This window comes from Thunnus thynnus, chromosome 14 (assembly GCF_963924715.1).
Source record: "Thunnus thynnus chromosome 14, fThuThy2.1, whole genome shotgun sequence".
In the NCBI taxonomy this organism is placed as follows: Eukaryota; Metazoa; Chordata; class Actinopteri; order Scombriformes; family Scombridae; genus Thunnus; species Thunnus thynnus.
The window spans coordinates 5,207,944-5,219,324 of record NC_089530.1 but is presented as its reverse complement, the minus strand read 5'-3'; the positions used below and the strand labels follow the sequence as shown (position 1 = coordinate 5,219,324).

General features: G+C 41.3%; 1 long non-coding RNA gene across 1 annotated transcript; it reads right to left on the bottom strand.

Moving 5' to 3' along the window:
• Positions 1 to 1,268: 1,268 nt before the first annotated feature.
• LOC137196655 (uncharacterized) lies at positions 1,269 to 8,080 on the bottom strand. Its single transcript, XR_010931290.1, has 3 exons — positions 6,764 to 8,080; positions 2,416 to 2,583; positions 1,269 to 1,757 (listed from the first exon to the last, which is right to left on the bottom strand). It is a non-coding gene; the product is annotated as an uncharacterized lncRNA (long non-coding RNA).
• Between the last annotated feature and the right edge of the window lie 3,301 nt (positions 8,081 to 11,381).

Here is an 11,381-nt window from a genome sequence, read left to right as displayed (position 1 = left end):
TTGACAACTTACTACCACGGTAACAACGTTGGTTACGTATCCTAACCCCAGAGGCGTAGCTGTTGCTTTTTTAATGTTTTCAGTTCATGAAATTTAATTGTAACATTTTGGTTGCCTAAAAAGTCTTGTTCAGCATTTGGTTGTACTAAAAAATCCTCCAAGGAGTCAGCTGTTCAGTTTTTCCGGTGAGTACATTTCCTTTTAAGCCTGTTTTTCGTTAGCCAAAATTAGCATAAGCATTATCACAGTTAACCATAGACTGTAAGTGCACCATGATAACCAAGCTAGCAGCTAGCGTTATGGTCAGCTCCACCCTCTCATGTAAATAGGCTATGGTCACTTCTGGCTCCAAAAATCCAAGATGGCGACGGTCAAAATGCCGAACTCAAGGCTTTAAAACAGGAGTCCACAAACCAGTGGGTGATGTCACAGTGGCTTCGTCCATTATTTTTTTACAAGCTATGGTTTAACTCCATCATCCGTTAGGTCATGGTCTGTTCAGCCGTGACACCCAGACTGTTCTGCCCCTGCAATCCAGCCAGCCAATTACAGTAATCCTATTGATCCAAAACACACCTAACCCCACCATTACATGTTATCTGCAGGATTGACCACAAACAGCAAGGCAGCCTCTCGCTGTATACATCCATGCGGTGAATCGCCTCTCTGAGCAGTGCATGATATTTATTAAAGATGACAACTCCTATCCAAATCAAGCCCTTCACTTGAAGCTGAAGCCTCCTCCCATCAGAGTTTGGGTTGGAGCAAGAAAAGAAAATCCCAACGGCTGTAGAAACGTTGCTGTGGTTATGTACAGCTGTCTACTGCCCAGACGAGCGGGATTTATGTTTACATGCTAGCCTCGTATAATCTGAGCAGTCTGAGTTGTGTGTAAAAGAGCTGGAATGTGGCAGATGTTAATCAAAAACACTGAAGTTTAAAAGAGCTGCAAAGAGAACTTTGCCAAAGAGTTTTTGAGCAAGATTTTTGTTTTACCTCCATCCTAATGACTTGTTGATCTGGTGTACTGACCAGTCTATATATGATGGTACTTTATGTGCTGTACGGTTTAAGGTTTTGAAGGCTAGTAATTATAGAAATATCTTTGGTCCTAAGGTGCTGGTAGCCAATGCTTTTCTTATATTCAGTATTTTAGAATAATATAAATTTTCTTTCACTTCCAGTCAAGTTTAAAAATGTCAGGGTTAGTGTTGTTTTTTCTAGTAAATGGAGGAAGATTTACATAGACAAGACAATAAAATTCTCCACTGGTTGATTAACTTTATTATCCTGAAGGGAAATTGACTCACAGTGTGGCCACAAAAAGAACTTCACATCAAAGACATAGTCCGCACATGACAGATAGCCCACGTGATACATGCAGGCAGGAGAAAACAACACAGCAATAAACAGCCTTAATACTATGCAGCAGTGGCCTCCAGTGTGTATACAAGTACAAGGTATAACAACTAATAATAGCAAAGGTGCAGATGAAAGAATACAGCAATGAAAATACAGCAGCTACTGTCACAAGAGTGCTAAGAATTATGTGCAGACTAGTTTACAAAAATGTGTGTGGGCACAAGAGCTGCAACTCATTTATGTGTGTTATAAAGTGCAATGGCACTTTATGGGATAAACAAATTCCTGCTTTGTTACTTCAGTAGCAAAAGGCCCGAGGACATCGTCCTGATGGACGGGCCTGAAGCTCAGTTTTTGAGAGCACACAGCCTCTGTATGCCTCTGCTGCTATGATTCTTTCAATAAAAGGAAAAATAAAACACTCAAATGTGAAAAACACAAGGCCATTAAATATATATAGCCATTGCCAGTTTTTCTTAAAGATTAAATCTTTGTCATAGTTCCACGTAATTTTTTGGTCAAGATTTGTCTTCCTCAACAACCCGTATTGGCTAATGGGCTGACAATTTATGACTGTAGGTTGTGCTGGTGAGCAGTTTTTTCCTAAAAGCAGTGTGAATAAAATATTTTCTGGTAGGTTAGTGGCTCCTTAAGGCAGCAGGTAGATGCAGGTTTCCCTGCAGTTTTTCACACTGTTCAGCATCAAGTCTTCCCATATCAAGAATTACAAATTCATATGCGGCCACTGATTGGAATTCTGCTTATTTTTATGGTTTCCCCAACATCAATTTTTATAAACTGTCTTCAGGGAGGACCTTCCCACTTATCAGAGACGGAAAACTGAACAGCCCAATGTCTGTTTTTAAAGACAACAGATCTGTTGAAATTTCGTAAATACTACCTCATTTGGATAAATGAGCGATATCAATGCTAAAGTTATGGTGGATTTAGGATTTAAAAAGTTCAGTAGAACTAGCGACGAGCTCTATAAACAGATATACACTGTTTGGCAGCAATGCTCATGTGCTGAGTGTTAACGGACGGTCCACATACCAGCATGACAGGCCTGTTTCCATAAAACAGAAAACGAGTCCTGTGATCACCTGCTGCAGAAGGGTGGGACTCTCATCTGCTGCTACAAGAGCGCTGAGAGATGGACAGATTGGAAGAATGGGGTGTGGAGGGGGGGGCACAAACACACACCTGAGATCAGATCATCACCTGCGAAGATAGAAAGACAGGCACACATACAGATTAGACCCCCCTATCTCCCTGTTCCTCTTTTCCACACACACACACACTGCACAGGCAGACACAGTCCACGTGTACTAACCGCTGAAATGAGTGTAAATTACAGTGACATAAATGCAGAAACCTCAAGGATTAAACTGAATAAGCTGCAGCAACAGGTACCATGATTCAAACCAGACCTGTAGTGTTTGCAGATCAGTCTTCGGCTTTGTTTCATATTGCTGAGATAATACAGGTCATGTCAGGTAAGTGGTGATGTCACACAGAAGTGTGCGGCTTTCGTGCGCTCTCTGATTAACTAAATTTCTGGTTAAATATTCTTTAAGGCAGGTTTATTTCCAGGAGGCCACCGCATCTGCTACTATAAGCTGGGAGACAAACCCCTCCACAATGACACAAAAGAGGTACACAGTGTACTTTTCATTCTGGTCAAACACACACATAAACACACACACACGCCAGCACATGGAGTCAGGAGGCAGGCATCCCCTTGTAGGCATTTCTGTGGGCAGCTGGGGCTCTTTAGTGGTCAAGGCAGACGCAGACACAGTCAGAATCAGAGCGGCATGGAAATCTAAGGCCCTCATTAACACAGATGATTCAGCCCCTTTTCACAGGGCAATGCTGTGTGTGTGTGAATGGTGGAGGGGTGAGGGGGGAGTGAGAGTGGGTGTGAGAGCATCATCCACTAAAGTTATGCTTACAATGGAAAGGTTGTGACCCCCAGTATTTGCAAACACTTCTTCCAGTTTATTTCTTTCCTGCGTAGATGCCAGGAACTAATAGTTTATTACACTCACTGTTACTGTCGTCATGTTTTCCTCATCTGGATTGTCCTCACATAATCACTTGAACATAAACAGCTTTATACACAGGGTTAGCTGTTGATGCGAGAGGTCACAGAGAAAGGCTGCAGGTGACCGCAGGGATGTGTGTAATCACAGAGGTGTGTTTTACTGGTAGCAGAGGGTCAAAGGTCAACACAGAGACTTCCACACAACACTAACAGTAAACCAGTGGCAATGACTAACAGTGATGTTAGTCATTAGCATTTCCATCACTGTAGGGCACTGGAGAAATACACTTTACTGAGCTCTGGGATTTTTCGATTATTCTCGTATTTGTGCCTTGTTTATAAAATGTTAAATGGTTCGGCCCCTCCTCCACTATGTGACTTTGTGAACACACGCTCAGTAAGTTCTATTAGATCCTCCAGAATATCCTCTATACAAGATTGTACCATACCATTTCGTCAGCTTTCTCTGTGAAAGCCACAACTCAGTGGAATGTCCCACCTGATTTACATTATTAATTTCTAATTGACATTGTGGGTGTATGTGATGTGCTGTTGTGTGTAGCTTTGTATATTGTATTTTGTATGGTGTGTTCTGTGCGTTTTTTGCTTTGTACTGTACTTTCTATGTTTTATTTGTGGGGGACTGCAGATGTAAATTAGCTTTGAGCTGAATGATTACAATATAAATGTCAAGAATAACAACTAAAGAGGAAATGAGCTGTTCTCTAAACAGTCACTATGAAACTGGATCCATCATTTTTATCTGACCGCATTATTTACTGATGTATCAACAATGATGCAATTAACATGTTTTTAAGGGGACAAATGATGGAGTAATGGATTGCATCATATGATGGTAGATTAATGGATGCAGTTTAAAGGGTAAAAACCCCTCAAAATGTATCCATTATAGCCATATGAAAGCAAACCCTTAATTTATACATTGAATGAGCCATAAAGTTTATGTTAACACCCCAACATCAATTGATATGCTTTCAGGAGTAAAATAAGGATGAATTATTTAGTAAAAGTGATCTTGTAGCTCTTACAATCTACTTAATTTCTTAATTGAGATACTTTGAAATTAAGGGACCATTACATTACATTAATGACACCTTAAATTGACAATAATGATCATGACTTTTCAAATATTTCAAATTAATGTGTAAATTTAGAGGAAAGTCATGAGCCACTTGAAATCTTAATGTTTAAACAGCTTTTGAAATGAATGTGTTTGTATGGACTTTAAGTTGAGCGTTTTTAAATGAATGGACATATTAAGTGGTATCTGACAGAACAAGCTGTAAACACAACATTGACCTATGACCTTAAAGTTGCTGGCCACCTGATGAATGTAAGTCCAATATTTTCTCTCCTTTAAGCTTTGTTTTGGTCCGCTGACCCCTGAGAAAAAATATCTGGCTCTGCAGCTGCTAAATGCTCCACTATGTTCACCAGATAGCCCCTCACTTTTACTGTTTGCAGTTTGGTGCTGGGCAGGTAGTTGGTTTTATCAGAGCTTTTTCACTGAAAACAACTGTTGTGGGTCATAAAACCAAAACAATGAGCTGAAAGACGCTAAAAGGCTTTGTAGAGCTGAGGTGAACTGTGTGTGCGGTGATAACTCTATGTGGGTTCATCAATATGAGGAACCCCTTTCACAGAACACATACTATTCTGATCCGTCGTTAGTATAAAAATATTGATTAGAGCAGCTGTAATGAATTCTTGTCTCATATTTCATAAGCAATCCAAAAACTAACATTAAATTAGAAATTCTCAATCTATTATCATCACCATATTTTCTTTTCAAAATGCTTGGTGGAGGTCAGAGGGAAATCCATCCTGTCCATGTGTCTGCAGGTGTGGATTGAAGCTTAACGTACTGGACTAACCTTTAATTAATGCAGCCTGAGGAATGATGGAAAATAAGCCTGGCTGCCTCAGGTAACCTGAAGCCAGCTCCACACACACACGCACACACACAAACACACACACACACACAACCTGCTCCGTGACCACCTGAAGCATTGTGGGATATTGGAACAGCCACCCCCATCCTCCCCCGTCTCTTGTTCCCCTCCACCCAAACCCATTAAAACTCAGCTCCTGGAGGAAACACCCACTTCCTCCACATTCCTGAAGGATTTTCCATACAGAGAATAGTAAACAAACCTGCGAACAAAGAGCTAGTGGGGGGGTAGTGGTGGTGGTGGTGCACGGCCAAGTTAATGTTATTTCCTTCGTGTAGTAAATCAAACTAAAGGGCAAGGAGGGGATTTCTTTTGTGAGTTGGTTGAGGTGTTTACCGTCAGCAGCCATGGCGGCAGGAGTAGGAGAAGGAACAAAGGCCCGGGCGAAGGCCTGCATCACCCTCCTCATCCTCCCACTTACCTTTCCCAGCTCCCTGCGTACACACACACAAAAAAACACCACACACTGCCTGGCACCGCATGGGAGGAGAGAGGAGTTGGCAGTGGGAGGAAGGCCTTCTTATCAGCTTTCAGCATGGGAACCTCTGTGTTGTTCACTGACTCGTGTCAAAACCTCAGCCTGAACTTGACGCAGAGGGAGTGCTTTTGTGTGTGTGTGTGTGTGTGTGTGTGTGTGTGTGCTAAAGGAGGAGAGAGTGAGTGCAGAATCTGGAGGGACAGGAAGAGAAACAGTCTGTCGTTAACTGACAAGTACAAACAGCCAGTCAGACAGTTAGCTCAAGAAACAGACAGCTAAATGGAGAGTAGACATTTGGCTTATTCCCAGTGGGGCTGCTAGACAGGTACAGGTCTGATCTGTTAACTGATGTGTTTCTGTGTGTGTGTGTGTGAGTGTGTGTGTGTGTGTGTGTGTGTGTGTAGAAAGGAGAGGAAGGACACAAAGCACCCATCGGCAACATTTAGCATTTTATCCAACAGAGCAGGTGAGTCTTTGAATTTTCCAGTACTTAGGGGTCACGCTGGCATACAGCTGTTGACTTTTAAAAGCGCTGATTTGTACAGTTGTCAGACGTTTCCTGCTGGCACGCTGGCACACACACACACACACACACACAAACACACACACAAAACCCTGGCATACACAAGCTTCTAAAAAGTCGGCTTCCTTCTTTAAAGGTCACTACACTTGGTGTTGACAGTTTCAGAGGGCATGTGAATTGGACATCCACCTAGCGTCCAGAAACAATAAACCCCGTTCCAACCTTAGACCTCCGAGCAGCAGAAAATATCTGCTGTGCTCATATAACACAAGAGGCCCGTTAAACTGTGTTCCAGTGTGATGGAGGCCGGAGCAGGATGTGTGAATGACTCATCTTCTATCCCTCTATCTAGCAAGGGCCTACTAAACGTGAATTCTGACCTGCTGCTTGTTCTGACGACGTCCTTTTCACTCAATCCCTCTGGCAGAGGCCGGCCTGTAGCAGTGGATCCTGCCCCGGCTTGCACACAGGAATGTACTATTGAGAAAGCGCTGCACCGCAAACCCTCCCAGCCATTCCAACCCGTAATCAGATCCAGCTTGTCATCCCCCATCCCGTCTCCAATCTCTTTCTGTCTTTCTCTCTCTGTCTTTCTTTCTCGGCTCAATCCCTCTCTCTCTAAATGACATGCACACACACAGAACACAAACACCCTCATACAGAACAAGCACCCAGACACCCACAAAGAATCGCAGACACCAATTTGTAGACATGTAAGCTTGTGCAAACACTATCGAAAGTCAAAGAGACTTTCCACAGTGGCAAGTCAATGCAGCTCTACTGAAGGAAATGAACAATGATACAGTGCAGAGAGACGACTAGAATAAACGGATAATTCCATAAAACGTCTTAACTCGTCGGATTTTTATCATTAAAAAACAAAGTGGAACAGGGAAGTTTATCTACGCATTATCACAAAATATTGAACATGCTAGCACTAGTCAATCGCAATATCTATCTGTGGTTCAATCTATTTTCTCTGTAATGTGCTGCTTACTCCACTCTGGCATTTTGCTCTCAAGATTGAACATTATTTTTTTCAATGAAAAGCAACTGAAGATGGGAAAAAGCTCTCAAAGCTAACAAACTAGAAAACTAATTGGAAAGCTACATTATCAAGCTGGTCGGCTTGATCACCAGCCACATAAGATAAGTTTATTCAAAAGACATTGTATTTATGACTAGCTGCAAACCATTCCTCTTTCATGGAGCAGTTTATATTCAGACAGAGGAGTTAAATAAAATTCAATCTAGCAATTCAGCTAATAAGCTATAGCGTCCTCTATTTTGGACTCAAAGTTGATCTGATTTACCGCACCTCGCAGCCGAATCCACTGATATGTACTGTATATGTGTATACATACATGTGTGCTGTATGTATCCCAGAAAAGTTTGCCATTTTAACTGCTGGTGTGCTCAAGTACACTGGGCATCTCTCATGAGACAAGTACACACATCCAAATTAAATACAAATGTGATTCACATCTCCCTCTTGTTTCTGACGTTTTATGAATGTTTCAGTTTACCTTCCCTACTTTTCATGCTCCATTTGCTGTCTCCTGTATGGAGGTGTCACTTGTTTGTGCTTACTAATAGTATCAGAGCCAGATCTACACACAGGCATTCTAGGCACATGCCTAGGGCCTCATAGCCCTAATAAAGGGCCCAGACAGAGGGGTAAAGAAAATCAACTGCCAACATTAAATAATGTTTAACAAAAAAAATAAAACGCTTAAAAAATTATATTATAAATTTATTTTAATGTATGTGTTCAATGTATATATATTTATTCTTTTTTTTTTTATTTATTTATTTTTTTAACATTTACAATGTTATCTTAGCGCCAATGTGCGGGAAAAAGTATTTCCAGTTCAGTGGAGGTCATGCTCGTATGTTAGTAGCAGGCTAGCAGCTTTTTGGTATTGGTATGCTTTTGGGTGCAGCAAAGTGCAAATATAAAAAAGAAAAATGAAGAAGAAGAAAGATAACGACAGACAGGGGCTTTACACAAGTTTCTCTCAGACCCTGCAATTTCAAATTCCACAAACCAGCCTCAGTTACCAGCTTCTGCAAGACCCTCTGCACCCGAAGACTCGACGGCAGAGGCAGGTGATTTGAGCCACAACGTTACATTAGTAGAGCAGCAGTGGGTCACACCTTTGACAAATACTGAGGATAATTCCTTGACAACAACACAAAAACCCCACCATAAGCAACAAAAATGGACAACGAGTCATCAACATCACAGGACAAGACTATTGAAGAAGGTAAAACCTCATTTACTGCATGTATCCATGTGTGAAGGTGACTCACAAATATGCTATTCTGAAAACAACAAATCAACCATAATTTCTAATAGCCTACGCAATGCAATACATTGTCTCTAGGTCTGTGCTATTCCTTATACCTACACATCACTTCACCTGGCGCCCTGTGATCATTCAGCTGTTGAAATGGTTGCTTGCAACAGTTGTTATTGGGCTTGCCTTATTTGATATATGTGTGTACTGATTTTTTTTAGACTTACTGTGTAATGGTTTTGCATGTAGGCCTCATAAAGGTCATTTATGATTGAAAGAACGATATTTAGCATGATGTGTTGCATTGGGATGTGAGTTGCATTCAGATCAGTGTGGGGCTAGTATGGTGTTTGTAGGCTCATGTCTATCTATGATGTCAGGTTTTTTGTTTGTATCTTACATTTTTTGAGCCTGTACTTCAGCAATAAATTCATGTAAATCTACGGTCTTTATATACCCATAGTAAATTTCACTTTTATACGTGTAAAGTGGGAGGAAGGGGGCACTTCAATTGTGGTCCCCCTCAGGCGCCACACTGTGTTAATCCAGGCCTGGTTAAAAGTCATTTTGTTTGTTTACCAAATATCAAAATGTGCAAGTGGGGGAGGGGTGGGCCACAGTCCTCAAAGTGTGATCTATCCATTTAATCTGGTTCTGAACAGTATAGTGTATGTATATTATATTCTTTTATTTATGCTCATTGTTGTTGAATCAGAGGCAAATATTTCAGTTTACATGCCCAGTTATAGTCTTAGTCAGAGTTTCAGTTAGTCAGTCATCCTAATGATGAGCAATCTCTTCATCCCTCTATCTCTAACCACCAAATCTCCTCATCTCTTTCCACCTGACTGGCTAAGATTGCTGCTGATCCTTCCCTCTTGATCTCTCCATCTCCAGACCTCCCTCCCTCTCTTCTCTCCTTCTGTCTTCTCACCGAGGCGGGATGAGGAATATTTCTTTAAGCTCCCTTTTCTCTCTTCTTCTTTCAGGAAACTCTGACTGCGGGGCTGTTTTGCTGGCTTTCAATAAACTCTTGGATCCTGCGCCTCTCTGAGAAACCACAGCTTCGATTACACAAAATGAAGCACCACACAACCCTGGGCAACCGAAAGGTGTTTTCAATAATTACTTATTATATGTGTTTGGCGAATCAGAAACATCTGCGGCGAATTTGACTGAAAGAGCCCCAAAACATTCCTAAAATAGGAGTGACGCACGCAGGCTCTGAGACACACACTGTCTCTCACACACATGCACACACACTGGAGGGCTACACTGTGCCATTGTCAGTATGGGTCTATTTGCGGGCTGTTTTTTTAGCTGGCCTCAGCTGCGGAAATGAATATCAAATGTGGTTCTGCTCCCATAAATCAAAACCGTTTGCCGTGTTCTGACTTTCTTTCCCCCGTTTAAAGTCAATTCGCAAGGGCAGTGTGCATTACACTTACACCCCACGGCTTAACTCTTTCCTCTGAAACAGTCACAGAGGAGTGTTCAGGAGCTGGGGGTTAAGAAGACGTAGAGGGGGGGAGGGGGGATATCAAAGCTTGTTTTGAATGTACAGGCGTTTGAATGCGTATCATGTATTATGTATGGTAACAAGGAGGCTGAAGGGGGAACATTCAATACTGAAAGTGTGGGAAATGAAAGGTATGATGAAGACAGAAGGAATGACATATAATGAAAAATGACTTTATGTTGTACTCCCAGTATGAATAATGTGAATCTCTTGCTTTCTATTTTTCTTCTTGGTATTAGAAAGCATTCTTTCTGTTCCTCTGAGAATGGTTAGCCACATCTTTTCAAACTTTTGGTTAATACTGTCTGGGGTATGTCTTATGATTGGACTTGGCTTCGTGGTTAAGATTAGAATTTGGTTTAGGTTAGGGTAAGGGTCAAGTTTAGGGCTACGGTGTAGGGGCATGTGAATTTTTATGATCTAATCTGAAGAATTTGTATTACAGCCTGGTCACACCAGCAAAATCAGCAGGGGCGAAGTAAACCGATGCTAACTGTTGTCGAGTTTGGTGAACTTTGATGCACAAATTTGCGAGAGGATAACCTGCCTCACAAAAGAACAATGGTTTGCAGAGAGTTATGAGACAGGAATTGATGATACAAATACGTTTTAAATAAACTGTGTGAACTTATTTTTCCGTTAGCAACCAAGCTAAAGAGCTTGCAACTTGTTAGCTTGGAGAGCTTCTTTTTCCACTTCAATAAAACTCTTCATTAAATCAAATGTTGTACACTTTTGAGAACGAAATGCCAAAGCGTTGCAAAGAGTCCCGTACAGAGAAAATAGAAATAAGCTTGAAAAGCTACTGTTACTGTTAGTGCTAACCATAGGCACCTGGTTACGTTTTAAAATGGGGGAGCAAACTTGGAAAGGTACATAATTGGTGTGGGGGTCTGGGGGTCCTCCGCTGGAAAAAAAAATTGTAATTTAAAACTAATTTCCTGCATTTCTGCACCACCTAACCTCATGGATTAAGTCACTTGCACTAGTCTAAATTAGTTTGATTGAGGGTGCTATGAAAACCAAGAATGCATCAAGAACAGTTTATAATTGGGTGGATCAGGACAGGAAATCATTATTAGAAGAATGGCTATTTCATATTTGAAATTACATTTTAAAAAAACATTATGTAGTCTAAAATGGAGGAAGAATGCAGGCTACTTGGCTACAAGGACAAAC